The sequence below is a fragment of the Amphibalanus amphitrite genome, unplaced genomic scaffold (assembly GCF_019059575.1).
Source record: "Amphibalanus amphitrite isolate SeventyFive unplaced genomic scaffold, NRLGWU_Aamphi_draft 000036F_arrow, whole genome shotgun sequence".
Taxonomy (NCBI): Eukaryota; Metazoa; Arthropoda; class Thecostraca; order Balanomorpha; family Balanidae; genus Amphibalanus; species Amphibalanus amphitrite.
In genome coordinates this window covers 789,160-808,988 of record NW_024881532.1, presented here as the reverse complement: position 1 = coordinate 808,988, position 19,829 = coordinate 789,160, and the positions used below count along the sequence as shown (strand labels likewise).

Genomic DNA, 19,829 nt, shown 5'->3' with positions numbered 1-19,829 from the left:
ATAATGTTATACTCCGACTTCGACTCGACTTCGTTCTCGAGTCTGAACGTGAAATATTGAAGTTAAATTTCTGGTAATAAAACGACAGCCCTGCAATCGAACGAGCCACGAGGCGATATGTTGAAGTCTATTCCAATGTTACATTCAGCTGGCGTGCCGAATTGTTCGGCCTGGTCGCGTGCGTGGTCTCCGTCAGTCGCGTTCGGCGCCGATCGGGCACGACTGTCAATTTGCCTGCACTGCGGGACCGCTGGCCGGCTGATCCCTGCCTCTGACCCGGCCTGTGTGGGACGATCGGGGACCCGGTGCCGGCCCGGCCAGGGCTGATTTGTTCACTGTAAATCTGGGCATGTTGATCTGCGCAGCGCTGATAAGGAGGCTGAATTGCGTCCGGTCGGTGCGGCGTTATCTCGTCCGTGCTAACAGCCGAGCTCGACTCCCCACTCAGAGCACGATTCGATATACACATCCGTGGCCATGGCATGTCTGGGTCATGTCATTATCAGATTGACGCCTAAATTAGCGACGATCGGACAGATAACGACCCGTAAAGTTTCCAGGATCGGGTCTTTTATCTACTGTTGAGTGTGAACATGTTTTGGATTGATTGGCAGGCGCCTCGTCGTTTGAATGGCCTGCTCGGTTTGAGTGTTTTCAGGATGATGTTTTCCTAGGAAACAAGGCTGTCGTATCGGTTTACCTTCGCGAGGATTGTTTGGGACATTCGGTATCGAATAGCGTTCAGGCGATATGTTATGATGTCCAACAGATCTGACGACAGTCGATCATGTGTTTTAAGGCAAAGCAAGTAGTTACTCCGAGAAAGTCATACGAGCTGATGAATTGCAGTCCTTGGAAAATGAGTTCTGTGTTTTTCAAATTATTGTTCATTTAAATTTGAATTACTGTGGCACCTTTCATCCCCCACACTTCTCGGACGTAACCCCAGCATAAGAGCTCAACACGCACCCCCTTGTGGCACGTGCAGGTCGCCTCATCAACACGTGCTATCCTGAGCCGAGAACTCGAGCTGTCCTGGCGGTCGCCATCTGACCGTGGTCGTCGCTCCTGGAGCACCTTTGGATCGGATTGGCAATTGGAGCTACTGCCCTGGCAGTGACCCTGGGGCACCTCCGCCGCGTGGACTGGCAACTGGAGCTGCGCTGGTGATTGCCATTCGATTCAGGTCGCCATTCCTGGGGCACCTCTTGGCCACATGGACCGGCGTTCGGAGCTATTAGTAAAGTAATCTCGGCTGGCGCTGCGCTGGCGGCGGCCCTGGTCGCTGGGACCGCCACCTGACCCTGGGGTGGCCAGCCGACATTCCGGGCGGCGCGGGTCACTGATCACACGCTGCCGACGGCTGTGGTTTGACTGCGGTCTGTCCGCGGCTGGGGCGAGCCGCAGCGGCCGGCGTGCCGTGCCCAGGCCATGTCCCGTGGTGGGAGAGCGTGGGCGGCACTGGCGGACAATGTATTGGATGCTGGTGGTGAGAAGAGGAACGGTCGGCCGCAGAGACGCGCGGACGAAGTATCTTTTGCCTGTCGTGTCCACGTTGACTCGCGGTCACCCTTCCTCCATCTCAGCCCCACCATTTGGCACGGCGCACCGTCTGATGAGACCAGGATAGCTCGGCCGCCGGCTGCCGACGCGCCGGTGTCTCCGCTGTTGCCGATTGTGGCGCGGCCAGCACCGTTGTGACGCACTCCACGCGCCGTCGGCGGCGGATGGCGCAGCGTCCGCGCCGGAGCTGACGCGCTGGCAGCCACTTCCGCCGGAAGGATGAGACTTCCCGCTTGGCGGCGGCGGCGGTTGCGGCATCTCTGAGACGGGAATAATGTTGCGCTGCTAGTGAGCAGCGGCCAAATTAAATGAATTCGATATTGTTTCTTGCTCGCAAACGGTACATAAAAAATGACGTCGACGCAATGAAAGGCAAATTCGTAATGAATGAGGCCACCCGTCAAACGCTTCGTCCGAGGCAGGTAACGGTTGCAGAAGTCTGCTTTTCTCCCAACCGGGGGGATCGGCTGGGTAGGAGCGCCAAGTGGGCCAGACCGACCCACCTGCTCGGTGTGATTGACTTGGACTGCCTGTAGACGTGTAGACCTGTCAGGTCGGCCTGCAGCCCCGTCAGCTGCCGGAACAGACACGGCCGACCGACTGCCGCTGTCTGGGGCTTCGCGCTCGGGAGCTCGGCCCCGATGATGGTAGGGTGTCACGCTCGGTGGGGGTCCGGAGCTCGACGCCGTTGTCGACGCCCAGTGTAGCTGGTCGTGTATTGAAGAGATGGTGGGACTGGTGGGAGTAGATGATAGCGTTGGATATAGAGGTGGTGGTGAATGTGTCCTGCCCTCAACCCACCTTACCTTCCTTCCTTCACCACACACTCACTTCAACTTACTCATTTCGCCCCATCTCACCTAACCCATGTGATCTCACCCCAAACTCCTTTCCCCTTCCCCATCCCACCCCAGCCAGGCTCACCCCGGGCCAGCCGACCCTGTCCGACCGCACTTCCCGTCCGCCGGCCGTGCGCGAGGTTACGCCGGCAGTCTCGGCGTCAGCCATCCGCTCTCTGAACTGGGTCAGGGCGGCTCGCCGGTCGGCGGTCAGCCGGCGGTCGGTTCCTACCTGCTGTCACGGTCCCCGCGGCAGGTGCTGCTGGCGTCATGGAATTCCGGTCGGCGTCGAGACTGGGTGACCAAGGTGATGCTCTGCGACTGACGGAAACGATTGAGGTATTGTGGGGTACCGATGAGATGTAACATGGCGCTAGCAATGAGTTTGGTTTAGTGGCACACGCCTGGGATATGTGCACCATGCGGTACCACAATAGCATGTGCCTTGTTTGGGTAGCTACGGCCCAAGATTTCATCATCAAATGTCAAGGCCTACAAACTTGACGCCGGTACGATGACCTCTCACTTCTCAGCTTTGCTGAGTCCTAACTTAACTGGTGCACTTGTTTGTCCGGGTTCCGGTCGAGTGATGCACCCAGTATGCCACATTCCACACCTAACTGACGCCCCTACCCGACTTCCCTTGCGGGCGAGTGGCTGAGTCGGCGTCTGCTGGACCCCGTTTGGACCGGGCCGACTCAGCAGTACCCCGCTCCCCCACCTAGTGACGTCACAGGCTCCGTGACGTCACTGTCTCGTCATGGCGTCACATCGTGGCGCCCGCCCACGGAATGTCATAATGCGCAGTGTGGTTTGCAATATTGGCAGCGGGACAGCAGCTATGAGGTGGTCTGGAAATAGATGGCCGGCGGGGCCGTGTTTTAGCTGGCGTGTCGTTTCGAAGTCATTGGCGGCATGACGTATGGCGAGCAGCTGATTGGTTTACGGACTTAGGGCGGCTCCATGAGACATGGTTTATGTGTCCCGGATGAATGCACAAGTGTCTCGAAAATCGCCGTCGCGTTGTGGAGCGATGAATGGTTCTAGAAAGGCGTCGCTGCGAACTGCGCCGCTCTTGAGAAACATCGCACTTAAATTGGCACCATTAGTTTTTGTACGCTTCAGGTTTAATTTTACCATCATAATCTGGCCTGTTATGCTGTTTCAGCTAATGATTCGCCGATTATTTCTCTCAGCGCCATATGGATTGGATCACGTGTTTTTGTTCTCGGAGGGTGACGCAGTTCCGATAGGACCGGGGGCTGCGGCAGATGTCGCCGGCTGGCACCGCTGCATCCTGTATCTCCTCAGCGTAGGCCTGCGAGCAGCTGCGGCTTTATAAAGGCGGGAGATCTGATATATCTTAAATAATGCGCATGAATGAGATTCGCCACCATCCCGGTACCAGATTATTTCTTTTTTGTATGACCTTAGCCTTAATTTTTGCCACATGTGCGTTGTGTAATCTGCCGTCAATGTCAGGCATCGTCAGCGCCTGGGCCGTCACTGAGGCGGTGTGGCACGAATGCTGTAAAATAGGAGAATTTACTGGTCTGAAAGAAGTGTGGTATGTGAAATGCACGCACCGCTTTGCCGTTTTGACCGTCAACCTGTGTTAGTTGCGCAGGTGCGTGCTGCTGCCAAATAGCTAGAATATATGAACGCTTATTTACGTTCACAAATTAATGTATTTATGGGTCCTATCATCGCCTTGTCACGCGACCCTCAGGCTGTCCGGTCGGCGGTCAGTATCTACATATTCGGTCGGGCGGACGGGGCACCAGCCTCTGTGACGGCAAGTGACGCGCCACTGTTGACGCCGTGACGGCAGTAACGGGCCGTGACGGGTCGCGTGGCACCGCCCTCCGGGTCGTGACGCCCCGGTCCGCGTCACAGCCGCTAACGGGAGTGACGACTCCAGCGGTGATCCGACCCGGAGTGTCTGAATTCCAGAACGTGCCCTAAGCCGTGCATTGCCGAGTGCAGCTGTTCGCTCTCATCGACTGGGTCCTGGAGAACTTGCCCGACACGGCGAGACACCGAAACGACCGCCGCTGAACGTTGTTGACTGTTAGACGTGGGCTCTGCCAGCTGTGGCTAAACTTAACCCCTTATTGTCCTGTGCCTGAGGGAACTTTGTTGATTGCTTCTCAGGTGGCTATTAGAAGCGACAGAATGGGACCAGGGACGTGTTCTACGTTTGACTGTAGATATCCGATAGCGCGCTATGTATAATTGTTGACCGAGGCTGATGCGTGGGTTCATGAAGTCATTTCCATGTTCATTGTGTAGTCGTTCTAATTGGAGATTTGGGCGTTTGTCATGGATTTGCCAATGTTGACCGACTCGGGTCTGCCCCAGATGACTGTTGGATGGAAGCAGTCACGGATCATCCTTTGTGTAAACACGGCGCTCGCCCGCTGTTTGCCTTGTATCGCGGCTAATGGGAAGATCCGGTGCGCGGGGGCCGTCCGGATGCAGCCATGATAGGCCGCATTGGGCCCGCTCGATGCCGGCCACCCATTTATACCTGACTGCTATTATCGAGCCGGATCCGGCGGTGAAGTAACTGGGTAACAGATGACGCCCGGACGGCGTGGGTGACGAGCTGTGGGCTGTGATGTCACAGCTTTTACCGTCGATTCCTACAAACTGTGTCCGTCCACCCTTTGCCGTGTGGTTTCGAACAGGTAGTGGTTTTTACGGCCTGATTTGGACGTTGTCCTCGGACTGAGTTGATATCCGGGCTGATTGACGTCAGCCGCGCTGTTAGCTGTCCATTGAGCGGCGATCGGCTGTGGTTGGGTCAGTGTGGCCAAATTGGCAATGTTGTGGGGAAATCCTCCCCTAATGAAAAGGATAATGACATCCTAAAAATTGGGAAAAAAGACATCCTCACGACTTTTTCACTTAAATATATCATACTGTTCTGCAAGCATCAATGTGTTTGGCAACTTCTTGCTAGGTCATGAAATACCTCTGTCTCAGTGAGCGCCAATTTGAATATAGGCATATACAATGTTAAGCAATATTCATATTCTTATGTTCTGGCAATATTGATATAAAATATAGGTCGAGGTATGTATGCAGCAACTGCAAGACGTATGGAAGAAGACAAAGCAAGACCGAGACAGCATGGCATTAGCAGTTGAAATCAGCATGCTGATGCTGCATGGGTGATGTGATTGTGACAAAATAAAAACTGCATTATATTCCAGTGTCTTGACTTTTGGAGCTGAGTTTGTACCTACCAAACAACATGCACAGGTTTGGTAAGGAAATCACAAATTGAATTTGAATTGTACAAACAACTAGGCTATTTCAATTTCAATTTCAATCGATGCTCACCCAGCGCAGATACAGCATATAGCCTTGGACCAGACTCGGATTAATATACAATAGTTATCAATTGATCGCAAAGAATAAAAGCAAAACTAAGCTCAAACACAACCACTGAAAATCAGGATAAGCACAAACCCCTCGGACACAACACCAATGCATCCACAGCGTCCACAACACAAGCAGTCGTTCGAGATTCAAGGCCATCAAAGACACAATAATCCCCTGTTGACTCTTCATACATCATGCACCACCGCCCTGGCGTGCTTTGTTCAGCCTGTGACGTCACCGGTGGCCAAAAAGGAAGTCGTTATCGGGAAGTCAAAATCCCGAAGGAAGTCGTTATTTTCCCCCTAACAACCCCTAACTTATAATGAGGACAGCACCGCTAATCGACCAAACCAAGACGAGAAAATGAGATAATACGAAAGAAAATGAAATAATACATTGCATACGCGGTCATTTTCTTGGAAAATTTGCGAAATGCTTGTTTTTGAGCCCAATAAACTTCCGTCATTTTTATGCAAAAAATCCGCTGATTTTGCGGAAAAAATGGCTTCTGAAGAAATGAAATTGTGTATTCCCAGGCTCATTTTACGAGCTAAATGTTATACAAAGTGAAAGAAAATTGATGAATTATGCCCACCTATGCATCAAAACTGATATTAAGCCCACAATACTCTATTTTGACATGTTCAAATATAATGACATCCTTCGCCTGTTTTGGCGAAATTCCACCCCTAACAACCCCTAACTTCAACTCTTCGCCAAACTGTGAAAAACCATTTTTGTGATTTGGTATTCACATATATCATGCTCCATTGATTTCCCTACAATATTATCATCATTTTACCGGCTGCATTGTCTTAATTTTCACGTTTGGCTGGCTTTCGTGAGCCGCTGTTTTAGGGATGTCGGAAGTTTTTCTGCCGAAAATCTCTGAAATCGTGTGACGTAATACGGAGGCCGCGAAGTTCGACAGGTGCGTCGAGATTGATAATCTTGTACAATATTTTGTAGACGAGGAAAACCGAAACATTTGCTCCATACAAACGATTCGAGAAATTAAATTGAATAGACAAGCAGTGTTGTGTTGTGGCCTTGTTGCCTTATTTCAGTATTTGATAGAAGCGTAATAGAACTGATAGCAATACTTGCAAGCTATTAGTCAATAAGGTACAGGCCACAGGGACCTAAGACCTTGATCCTGGAAAGATCTCAATTAAAGTTGGGATGATGTTGGTCTATGCATGCACGTTTGTTATTTGTAGGTGGAGAGCGTAGACTGAGATTGCTTTGGAGAAGCATGGAACAGGAACACAGCCTCGGGTAAGAACGTTTCTCAGCATTTCGAGCCTTTAGCTCTTGCCATCATCAGGAATCCGCAACCGAACCTGGATGTTGAGCTCATTCACAAATATATAAGGCATCAGTTAAAATTTCATTTGTGTGCATCTGTTATTTTATCTGATTTGATACATTCATATACTTCAAAAATACATATTACCTAAAAACAACAACCAGCCAACAATCAGAACTCAGAAGAAATTTCCAGTGATGTTGGCTGGTTCCGTTAAGTTAATTATTAATATTTTGGATTAGCACCTCAGCAATGACATTGTCATTGCTAGTAAAAACCCTCTAGTTTCAAAGATTTTTCATTACCAGTTACCACCCATCTACTCTGTGCATTCTGACTAAAAGAAATGTAGGCATCTGGCCAGATTCTTACTGATTGATATATATATATATATATACATGGGTGGAGAACCTGCCCCGGCCACCCCGGCCGTGGCCGGGGTAACTTTCAGCCGACCCCGGCGCGGCCGGGGTAGCTTTTTCCACTTTTGTAAATCCTAAAAGCTGTCTCCATACGAAAAAACTGCCATCTATAAAAGCGTCTCTCATTATTCTTATCTACCTTGAAAAGTTCTTGAAAATGTACTTTATTTTCATTTTGGAGCTTAGATATGTTTTTAAGTCTTTTCATCGCGGAGCCCGACATGTTTCATCAAACAGAAGTAAATCATATTTAAGGGCCGTTATCGTAAGATGGCACTGTAATAACATCACAAGACAGGACGAGGACGAGGGTAATATCAGTGAGATAGAGGGACGAGCTGCTGGGGCTCAAGGCTCCCCCAACTTAACCCGCGCCAGGGTGATGGCCTTATCGTAACACGTTGAGTCGAGACTCGAGAGGTGGGCTTTTCATGCTTCTTTTAACTCGGCTACTGGGCTACGAGGCGAGAAGCGGAACGACGTTTGAAAGAGCGACAAACGTGATCAGAGAAATCTGGTCATGTTTTGGGCAAGCTCAATTATAAAATCACCATAGTTCATCAAAAGCCAAATTTTTCTGATTTTAGCGTTCTCCGACAACTTTTCTCACAGTTCATGAACATAACGGAGCTTAAACACTGCAATCAAAACATTCGATTACTCGTTTTTAAGGCTCGGTCGCGAATAATATTTCAGGTGCGAGCTCAAATCAATAAGAGGGTCAAAACGGTCAAATTTGACATTTTGTTTTGTGTGGGAAGGTTGCAACTTCCACGGAATAAGCTTTGCAAAGGGCATGATGGCATTGTTAGCACGACCATCCAGCAAATTTGACCTGATGACCTGACCTATCACTAGGTGACATGCGTCCGAAATTTTAAGGAGTGTTGCAAAATTGTAGTTACAATTACGAAATCTTCCGCACCTGCGTGCAGCAGTTTTCCCTAAAAACGTACAAACGGCAGACATCCATTATTCTATGCCACAGAATAGGGGTTTGTTGATAACCGTTGACAAATATTTGACCATCATCGTCTTTCTCAAGTCTTTCTGACTTTCGGTCGCCGGCCGGGGTAACTTTTTCAAACATTCTCCACCCGTGTATATATATATATATATATATATATATATATATATATATATATATATATATATATATATATATATATATATATATATATATATATATATATATATATATATATATATATATATATATATATATATATATATATATATATATATATATATATATATATATATATATATATATATATATATATATATATATATATATATATATATATATATATATATATATATATATATATATATATATATATATATATATATAGGTATCTGGTATGATAAAATTTGGTTTATGTGTAGATAGGTTGTGGGCTTAAGGTTGTAGGTTGTAGGCAATAGGTTTTGAGTTGGGACAGCCAGGTTGAAAGTTTTAGGTTGGTAGGTAGCTAGGTAAGGTTAGATCAGGTTAGGTTATGTTCAAAATATTCACTGGACTTCATATTCACATTTACATAAGATTTCTTATATTGAGGGATCTGTTGGACATTTGATGAAATGTTAATGTGAAGGCAGATGTGATGGGTATGCAGATTTCATTACATCAATCATTGCTTTAGTGTGTGAAAAGTCTTTATGAAGAAAATGCATTCTGGCATTTGCAAACACCATTTGAACTATGATGATGTATTGAACTGCTTCATTCTGAAGCCTGATCTGATTCAGATGGGAAGTACCTAATCATTTCAGGGATTTGGAGCTGTGTGTAAATTTAAAGCGATCTACATTTCTAATTCAACATAACTAGGCACTTATTCATTGCAAAACACTACTTATAATTGCAGTGGTACCTAGGTGAGGGGTGTTTTAATTTATGAGGAAAATACTAAGCAATATACATACATTATGAAATCTTTTCAACTTCACAACAACTGCATAGTACATTATGGCGACATCTATTGAGTAGGTTGTGGTGTTTACAGAGCCACCTACTGGCAGACGTCCAAAACGAAACAACCAAGACGCACCGTGCACTATGCGTTCAGACTCGTAATCGAACTGATTGGTGAATTGGCCCCAGTCAGTCGTACCACCATTCGTGACTCGTGTGACTGATTTGTGAACCTACCATAGACTCCTTACCTGCAAAGCATGACAATCTCGATGAGATGTCGGCGTGAATGCACTCAGCTAGACGCTGGTGTGTTGTACAGCACAGCTGATCCGCTGTCGTGTGGTACGATTTTTTTGTGCCCAACCAACATGGTATCGTGAACTTCGGTGTGAGACTGAGCACATACCCTGTTGTGCTATGAAAAGGAAATGATAGGGTAAACTATGAGACCCACAACAGGTTGAGCAGGGAATAAATCGCCGTGTTTTTTCCTTCAAACTCCATATCTGTTCTCCCGTAAATTTCCGACAGGTTGAAAAAAGCTTGAGAAAATACAGTGACTCGGTTTTCTGAAGTTTGTCTGTCTCAGCAGATCAAGCAATGTCAGAACAAGCTCACATGCTTGATACTTGAATAGGATCGAATAATTGATTGGACTTTTTAAATTGGATTTTTCGTGCTTCTGGGCAATTCACGGGAAGAAGATCAGGGTTTGGAAAAAAAAAAACGCGTCGAAATGACCGGCTATGGTGTTTTCCCCTAAAAAAGTGTGATAGGCTGGTAAATATTTTATGACCTATTCAGTAATAGCTCTAGGTCTTGCTAGATGTAGGTGTGTTTTTCCAGCTCTGTTAGCTCTGTTCAAGAGTCCGTCGGGCTGGTGCGGACTCATCACCTTAGTTTGTGCAGCTCGTCGACATATGTTGTCTCGTCTGGATATGGATTTGCGATCTGGCCAGCGATATAACGGTGACAAAATGTGCTCATCTCATCCGTTCGACCAACTCTTCTAGTTCAGTGTTACCCAGCCCAAAAAAGATCGGCGATATGGACGTTTCGGTACCTTATTGCATTTTATTTTCCCCTCAGTTGCCGTTACTACACACAGTAATGAGTAAATTCATCGCACACATTGAACCCAAGATCACAGTTGCGGTTGGATTCTGGGATATGCACTAGGACATTAATGTCGAGGATGACATCGGGAGTTGTACTGGCCACTGGCCATATCGGTCAACATTTTATATTAGTGATAACTTTTCTTAGTTCTCATAATCGATGCAATTCTGATTCTTATAGGTACTGATGCAATGTTGATACAATAACTGATTCAGAAATGGTCGTATAGTCGATTAATTCGATTGATTCGAGAGTAACCTGTTAAACACAGCACTATGCATTTACATTTTATAAAACGTGAATAGGTATGCAGTATGCGCAGCTGTATCTTCGGGGAGCAGACGTCGGTGTCCGAGGTCATCTGGCAGTAGGGATCTTGATGGATTCGTAGGTTCACGATGATGACAGGAGTGCTTGGAAATTGGAAGGCTCGCGATCTTCTTTCAGGAATGGATGAGGAATATGCCTGGAATAGAGTAAGGAAATCAGCATCGGGAAGGTGGTGGTTGGCAAATGACCAGTGGCCGTTGAAGTTGTTCCTATTAAACGATTGTCTTAAAAAGAATTGCTATTTCTACATATGTATCACTGAAGTGCTTTCTTCAAAGATACATCAGTACTGAATGTTAGTAAGGCCATTTCCCACCTTTTCTATGAAAATTAGAACTTAAAAAAATCAGTAGACCATTTTTCAAAAAAATAGTTACATCCTCTGGCGGCTTTTTTTCTACATCCTCCCCAAACGCAAAATGGATTTGGCCACACTGGGTTGGGTTGAGCTGTAGCTTAGTCCCAGTTGACTGAGGACACTGGCTGTGGCCTGGCTGGGCTCTGGCTCACCTCTCGACACTGACTAATGCCGCCAGTCTCTCGGCGCATCCCGCCGGCATTAGGGACGCTCCTGGCCCGCCGTGGCTCTGTCTGTGGCTAAGGCCTACCTCCCTCAGTTGACTGGTGTCCCCGCACTCCTGGCTCTCCCGCTGGCGCTGGGGACGCTCCTGTCGGCCGTGGCGCCGCCGCCGTCTCACATCCGGTTCGGCGGCGGCTCGCCGAACCCAAGGCCGCACGGGAAACTGGAGCGGCCGATGGGTGGCACGGCGGGCGCCGGGCCGCGGTACCGCCGCGGTCTCCAGTTCCAAACTGTCGCCGCCCGGTGCTACTGCGCCAGTCGCCGGCCTCTGGCTGGCCTGCACGTCCGATGGTCTGAATAGGGTGCAACTGTCCCTGGAGCAGGGCGACTGTAGCAGCTACGGCAGCCACGGCAGCCACAGTTACCGCCGTCAGCCTAACGCGGGGCGATCAGTCGCGACAAGCCCCAGCCCTAACCTGTGTGACTTTTCTAATGGGAAGTCGCGAGCTGACGAGCCCCACCCGCCCACTACATGCTGCCATGGTGGCACCGATAGCCTACAATACGGGCGGGGTCTCCTGCCCCAAACTCAATCCCTTTGTTATCCGCGGCTGCCGTGTCACGTTACTGACGTCATTTGTCCGGTATCGCCCAATATGACGTCATTACACCGGTGTAACTCGCCGGTGGAGGTGTGGAGAATGGAGCGGGCTAGTGATGACATTCCTGGCTCGGCGTTAATATCCGGTTGGCCTCTCGTATATAGAACATTATATAATGTCTTGACACTGCCTATTGCTGGTCGTGTTTGAGGCGCAGATGGCGAAACATCCCGCGTAATCCTCTTGGCTTCGTTTTATTTTTATGAGCTCCACACTGCACTGGGATGATGCTGGACAGTGGGCATGGTTGGTTGTCTTGCATTGAATGGGGTCCTTGTCGGACAGGCAGGTGTCTTCAACAATGTGTGTGGTGGCGGTGAATAGGGTAGATCTGATTAACTGATGACTGTGTTTCCGATTGGTATCGGTTCATCATATGCCGCTACGAAGTTTGTCGGTGGTCACTGAAACTATATATTGCTTACGTAACTACTTCGACCCGTATTTCCTCTGTGAATTTCGCCGTGCCTCCGCTGGGTCTCCTTTCCCGTCTGTCGAGACGGTGGCCATTTATTCCACCTTGTTGGTGTGTGGGAGGCGGCTCGTTTTGGCTCGCTCGGGCGCGGTGCCGCTGGAACTGGCTCCAACTGACTGATGTGAGGCGCGGTCTGGCGGCACCGCTGTAGGAAACTCGTCCCATTGCGCCGCCCTAAATGACCGCACCGTCGGCCCCGCGGGAAAGGTGAACAGATTGCACAGCGTGCAGAACGAATGAGCTCATCGGAACCGCTTCCCCAGCCAGGCACTGGCAAAGAGATGTCGATTTACCGGCACCCGACGAATAACTTGCGGGACTTGCTTCACTGCTCAGTGCTCAGCATTCTGACTTGGTCGCTGCCCTTCTTTATTCTTTTTTTTCTCTGAATCGTTCGCGACACGCGATGTCAAAACAAGCCGTGGGTTAAATTTCAGCATCTGCTTATTACGCCGTGGTGTATTCTGGCCGTGTTCTGACACGCTGATGGTCTTCGCGTGCCGGCAGTGTCGCTCGCTAATGAGAACCCGGCTCGGTAAAGACCACGACTCGCTGTCCTTGGCGCAGGGTGTGGTCAGTCGTGCGGCTCGCTGCAACTCCGTTCGATGGTATCACCCGTCCATCTGCGCCCAGGTGACTAGTACACCGCGCTGGGTGCACAGTGCACACTACACACACCGCCGGTGCCGTGCTCGACTCGAGGAACTGACCTGGGGCGGGCGCCGCTCGCGCTCGAAGCTCGCCGCCACTGCTGCTGCTGCCTGCGTGACCTCCATTCGAGTCTGGTGTGAAACGGGGTTAATGAAGACAGCCATTTCTGGGCGTTCGCTTGCAGCTCACGCCCATCTGAAAACGCATTCTTTATGGATGATTTAATGCTAGTGACCAAGGTGAATCTGAGCGAATCTCTCTGCTATAAAGTCGTAAGCCCAGGGAGGTTTAGCTTGTTTGCAGTCATCCAAGGCTCATCTCGGGTTTTGCCGACGTTTCGCTGACTCAGTCCGTGTTTCGACGCTCCCCATCTCGCGAGCTCTCTCTCGCCGGGCGCTGTTTTAGTGCGCAGCTCTGGCCCACCCTACTGTGGCCATGCTGTTTTACACGACACGTGCTGTAACCCGAGCGGCACTCCCATGTTCTTGTGCACGCTGGAACCGAGGTCGAACACTAACCGGACTTTTGAGCCGTGCTCCGCCGTGCTCAGGCCGTACTCCACCGTGCCAGGTGTCCGTCTTACTGCCCGACTCAGCACGTGCCCCGAGGCGGGTACACGGTGCCGGGATGACGTCCGGCACACGCGGCCAGCTGGCACACCTGTCTCGGTGCGGCCCGTGCACGCTGACCTGCCGGGTCGACCCACCGCGGGCCAGGCTGATGGCGGCGTCCAGTTGCGAGAGGTTCTGGCAAGAGACAGCGGCGCAACTGGCCCGTCGACCGGCCGGCGCGGTGGGAGAGGAGTCACCTGACCGGCCCGGTCGACGCTGCGCCGCACTGCGCCGCAACTTGAGCGCTCTGTGGCGTAGGCGCGACGGCAGTCTGGCACGCGGTCAAACAGCGCGACGGGTCGCCGACGGCCGGTGCAGCGGCGCAGGTGGTCGCCGGTCACGTGGCAGATGTCCCGTGTTTTGGCAGTGCTGGAAACTCGGGATGGGAGTGGTTCGCGTCATGTTTCGGCATTGACGTCTCGTGATTTGTCGTAGTTTAGACTCAGACGTCTGCCATGATGTTTTGGGGTGAACTAACTTGGTGATGATACGTGTTTCCGGCGATATTTTCTCGATTTGACTGACCTATTTATCATTCGCCATTCGGAACCCGTTATTTGCTGGGAATATGACGCTAATACCGTCTAACACCTGCAGATAACCGGCGCTCCACGCCAGGCGCGCGCCCCGTCAGACGCGTTCGATGCCTGCCGTATTTCTGGTGCGTTTTTCGGCCGGTGGCTGTTGGTTTTCGTCAGCGGTGCCGCCACAGCGACACGACTGGCTGGCACGGCTGCAGCCATCAAACGCTCCGTCTCCGCCCCCGCCCCGCCCCCGCTGGTCGGCCTGGCTCGTGCCGCTGCCCAGGCAGTTGGGATACCCACGCTGCAGTGGGTTTGACGTCAGTGACGGCCTTTCGTTCTCCGTGTGACGCCAGTATCGGTGCCGACATTCGACGATGTTTGGACCCCGGGGATGCCGCCCGAACGCCGGCCGCGGCCGGAGAGCCGGCGTGTGATGGACATTTTAATCACTTCCGAGGCGCCGAGTCCAAACAAACTGTCCGCGCTGGCTGTCGGACCGGACGGCCCGTCGAATGGAACGCCCGGCGTTGCCGAATCGAGGGGAAGAGGAATCGGCCGTCGCTGTCGGCGTCTTCTCTGGAGCGTCGCGTCGGCCGTCTGAGCGCCACAATGGGCGGCGTGGATAGGCGACGACCGGGTGAGGGCCGGCTTAATCGCCGTTCTGTATTGATCCGGGTAATATTCTCCTCCAGACACTGCATTTGTGGCGGAGACGGCCGCCGGGGTGGGTGTTAGACCGGGATGGGAGGAGGGTGATGAGATACTGCTGTGGGTGGGAGCTTCGCCTCAGGGGAAGCAGCATTTCACACGGACAATCTGCACAATATGTAATGTCAAAGCTGACCGGTTTAAGTCCGAAGCGTCGTACGCTAGGAGAAAGAAGATGAAATGCATCGGTTGTCTGGTAAAGGCCATGTGATGAATTGTATTTTTAGTTCGCATAACGTGCCGTTAGCCTTGCTCGCTGATCTAAAGTTCAGCGGTAGCTGACAGACTGGATGCTGGTGCTGTTGCTTTATTCATATTTGTTTGCTTACATCGCTATTCGCTAGCATGAGTATGAGTGTTGCTTCGCTAAACACACATTGGTTGAACAATCAGCTGACCATCTCGAGTAACGGATTAGCAACTGGCTAGCGGCTGCCGTTTGGGGTCATGAATTCCGTTGCCGATAGCGCAGCTCGCTGATGGTGCAGTATCGCCCTGTCGAATGCGTCAGATGGGCTGTTCACGATTGCTATCGTGAGTCTGCCTGATTTTGCTATCGTGAGTCTGCCTGATTCACGACAGCCGCGTCTTCTGACGCTGGGTGAATCAGCTTGGAGTGGTCAGTCGACCCTGCTATATTTACGGGCGTTCTCTCGGCGAGGGCCGCGGACGGGACCGCCTCTGTCCGGCTGTCTCGGCGGCCCCCCGGTCCGAGCCGAAAGGGGAATGATGACGGCCTATCGCCGCGCCTTTGTTGCGATCAGTACTGAGTGGGATCGAGGCCGCCCGCTGGCCAAAACCGGGGGAGACGGCCCGCAAAAACTGGGAACACCATCTCACAAACACGTCCGTTGCCGGTGTAGAAACTACAGGGGGCGACAATTGACGGCCGAGGGCTAGTTATCAGTTGTGGTGCTGTTTTCGAGATCTTCTAGCACCTCACGCCTTATACACTGGCGAGATGTGTTCAATGACGACTGCTTGCAGAGCTCGGTCCGTGGGCGCTTTTTATTCTCGTACCCTGCGGTCGCCTGCTGTGGGCCGGTTTAGCCCTGCTGGTCTATAACTGGTCTCGGCCGTGGCTGAGTCGATGGGTGCGTCACTGCGGTCTGCGGGCCGGGCGGGTCCTTTTTCAGACCGCGGAGTCGGCCCCACCTCACACCGCCCGCGTACTACACGGCCATCCGAAGAATGCGGATGCTGCAGACTCGGGCTGTATGGTAATCAGCCGGGCTGGCTGGTCTGCCAGCTGGCGGCGCGGCCCAGCTGTTACGCGAGTGTGATGGCCAGTGAAAGCAGCGCCGGCACGACTTTGTTTCTCGCTGCGGCGCTGAAATCGTTTGTTCTGCTTAATTTTGCACGGCAGCGCTAAGTTGGCAGCTGGCCGAGTCTCGGTGAAGGTTGCCAGGGCAGCCCTAAATATGAAATACCATCGAGCAGAGTTACGCGGTATCAGGCGGTGTCCTTTCCCAGTTCTCCGCCAGAGAGCTGTGCATTTTGCATGCGGAGCACTCAGTGCTGTCATGCGAGGCACCTCGAACCGGGCTGGTGTCGAAACCGAGAATGGAGCTTCCGCAACCGAGCTAGGTCTGCCGCCGGGTCGTCAGCCTCCCAGGTGTGACCTTTTTGGCGGTATGCACTCAGGTCACCACGGTTGGATCGTTTAAGACATGTGGGAGATAGTTCCGCCTCCCACGAGGCTGTCAGCCGTATCCTGGTCTGTGAGTGAGTAGCTGCCTTTTGGAATAGATTGCCTGCCTTTGTGATATATTTGTGCTATCATATTGTTTCGGAACTTCAACATAGGTGCTTGGGACGCCCAATGAAGAAATGAAGAGTCTTTTTTTGCAGAATGCAATTGTACTGATAGATTACCTCCTGGCACGGTAGTGACGAACCTCTGTGCTGCCTCACTTTTTCAATCCCAGTAGCGTGCTGTCCAGGAGCATACAATGAACGAGTCGACTGGACCGTCCAGAACTTATATGTTCTATCATAATGTCAAGGACTCTTGTGACGTTGTCATCCGTGCTACTAAGTCATGAATCTGTTTCGGCGACAACTCATTCGGCCGCCGTTTTCCGCGGACACTACGATTTACTTTGGTAAACGTACCCAAGGAACAAGTGCTGGCGGGTGTCTATCCAATAGGCGGCGGGTGTAGCACGCTACATCTTGAACATTTAACGTAGTATCTTTTCGGCACGGCTCGGTCCGGCAGTCCCTCTCCCTCGCAGTCCGGCCACACGCCTAGCCTCGCTTTCCCACACCCAAACCCCCCCCCCCCCCAGTTCCCCTAATCTGTCACTGTCCGCACAGAATGGGCAGCCGTTAAACTCCCATTAAGACGCGCGCTTTTGGAGACAGCTACCGCAGGATGAACGATTCGAACCCCAACAAGTAACAGCTGGATCAGTAACATTGTCAACAGCTCATGGACCCACGCCGAGGACAGATAACGGCTGGGAGCGCTGGATCAGTAAGATATGTCAACAGATCATGGAGCAGTGTCAAGGATGGATGCCGGCTGGAGCACACAGCCTCCTTTGTCGGGTACAGCAGCCCAGGGTGAGTGACCCTGGCAAAACAACCGGGTGACCGACCTCACAATGGCCTCATGAGGTAGTTCCAGAGATCTCCGCAGAGGAAGAAGGCGCTGACTTACGGCCACACCCGGGCCAGTGGGCGGAGCAAGAGTGACGTCACAAGGGGCGTTGCCGGCAGACGAAACGGAAGGAAACAAAAGTTTGAATAAAATGAAATTGAAGAATCAAAATTAAAACTCGAAAATCACAAACCTTTCGGGGATTGTTTTATGCCAGCGATTACTAAAATGATAAAGCACTCAACACGAAGACGATTCGACGGCCAAAAATTGCAGGCACAGAGGAGCAAGGTGACTAAACAGGACAGAGGGCGCCATCTTACGGCCCACCCACCAGAAGAAGGCAGAGGAAGATGACGTCGCAAGGGCGTGGCAGTCACCCCTCCCCCCCAACTATAAAAGGGTGCGCCACCCAACCAGAGAGAGAATCACAGTCGAGCAGCCGAGAGTCACAGTCCACAGCTGGAGCCGGAGACGCCATCTGGCAGCCGCCGTCAGTCCGGGGTCACCCGCGAGAAGCCTCTTCAGTTCGAGTGATCAGAACCGAGGACAGCAGCCGACGCTTGTGACCACACTGAGAAGCGGAAGCGCAGAGATACTCCAGAATGTGAGTGTTGTTGAAAAGTCTGCTCAATCCCAATCCTTGACCCCCCCCCCCCCTGCCCGGTTGCCGTGCCGTGACGACTGCCAAACATTTTCGGTTGCCATAAAATGCACTCTCAATTGGAATTGGAAAACTTAAATTACTTTGAACTTATTGGTCCAGACACCCTAGTAGCATTTTAGGATCTGACTTTCGAGGTCATGTCAGAGTCGCCAGCAAACCGTTCTTGTCAGTTGGAGTTCACGATTAGGCCAAGAGCGAGATCCGAAAATTTACATAAGCAGCTCAGTGTCACGAACGCTGAAATTGATGACAGGATGCGTGACAACGTTGAAATGTCTTTGTCTTCGGTCAAGATGGTTCGTTCGATTTATTATGGGCGATGGCCAGGTGCGTTTTGAGGTTGGAACGTTTGTGAAATTAAGGGTTTAGATTCGTGCTGTACTCACTAAAAGTTGCATTGCGAAATCATTGGTAATATTGCTGTAGGAATTAATTGCGAAGTCGAAATCAATTATTGAACAGGTAAATACGGTTGAAAGGGAATGTAATGTTTTAAGGTGGCGACTGATTCATGCAATCGATCTATGAATATGGCTATGAGTTATGATTTTCGACAGATACGAATGCTTGAGCTTACTGCAGAATTTCTTCTGTTACTTAGGTGCAGAGTTGAGAGTAGTGGTTTGAGGTCGACGTTTTGACACTTTGCGACTTTAGATGGTTCTTGTACTTTACGTCATCGAAATTGCGAAATGTCGAGTGATAGGTAGATGTAGAATTGTTTGTGGTTAGAACTAATATGCGACTAACATAGGTACCGATCGTTGTGCTTTTGTAGAATAAATACTAGAAAGGACCATCTTTGTTGGGGAACGATTAAATGGGACAGGAATTAAATTAAAAAAAAAACTTACGTGAAATGGAGCTGATGAGATGTCGAACGGGGAGATATTGCAGCGATATTTTACCAGATTCACACTCACTGACACATCCGGTAAAGCTACCCGGCCAGAAGAGGCAACACGCACGAGCACTGTACCGCGAGTGGTGACGCGCCCATAGCGGCGTGACTGACTGACGGTGTCGACGCGGCGCCGGCCGGTGGCCGTGGTAATCGTCGTTCCCGACGCGGGCGTTGAGCCGCCAGAGGGCGCGAGAAGCGGCCACAACAGGGGCAGTGGGTTAGCCGTAATTGGGGCGCGGGCGGTAGGTGAAGGTCACGTATAGGAGCCTGGTTAGTTGTGGAAAGTTGCAACGGGATAAGAACGTAGACAGTTAAATATGACATGCTATATGATATCTAGGACTGCACTTCGTTTGATGCGCATTGTTTACTGCTAATAGGATGATTTAAATTAGATTCCCTATGAAAGGCTAGGGACCCTATGACAATATTCTGGCACTCTATATAGATAATTTGTTTAGGTAACTAGTAGCCCATCAGAAGCTATCGAACGACTTTCAAGGAGGCATTTCCGTTTGAGCATTCAGTAATTCACTATGATACGGTGGATCACAACCAGACGGCAGATCGATGCGTGTTAATTGGTTCTAGATCATATGTCTGATTAAA

The 19,829-nt window shown here is 50.7% G+C and overlaps 1 protein-coding gene across 5 annotated transcripts in view; it reads left to right on the top strand.

Moving 5' to 3' along the window:
- LOC122371814 (furin-like protease 1, isoforms 1/1-X/2) overlaps positions 1–19,829 on the top strand; it is an 88,222-nt gene that overhangs the window by 36,140 nt on the left and 32,253 nt on the right. The window lies entirely within an intron of this gene.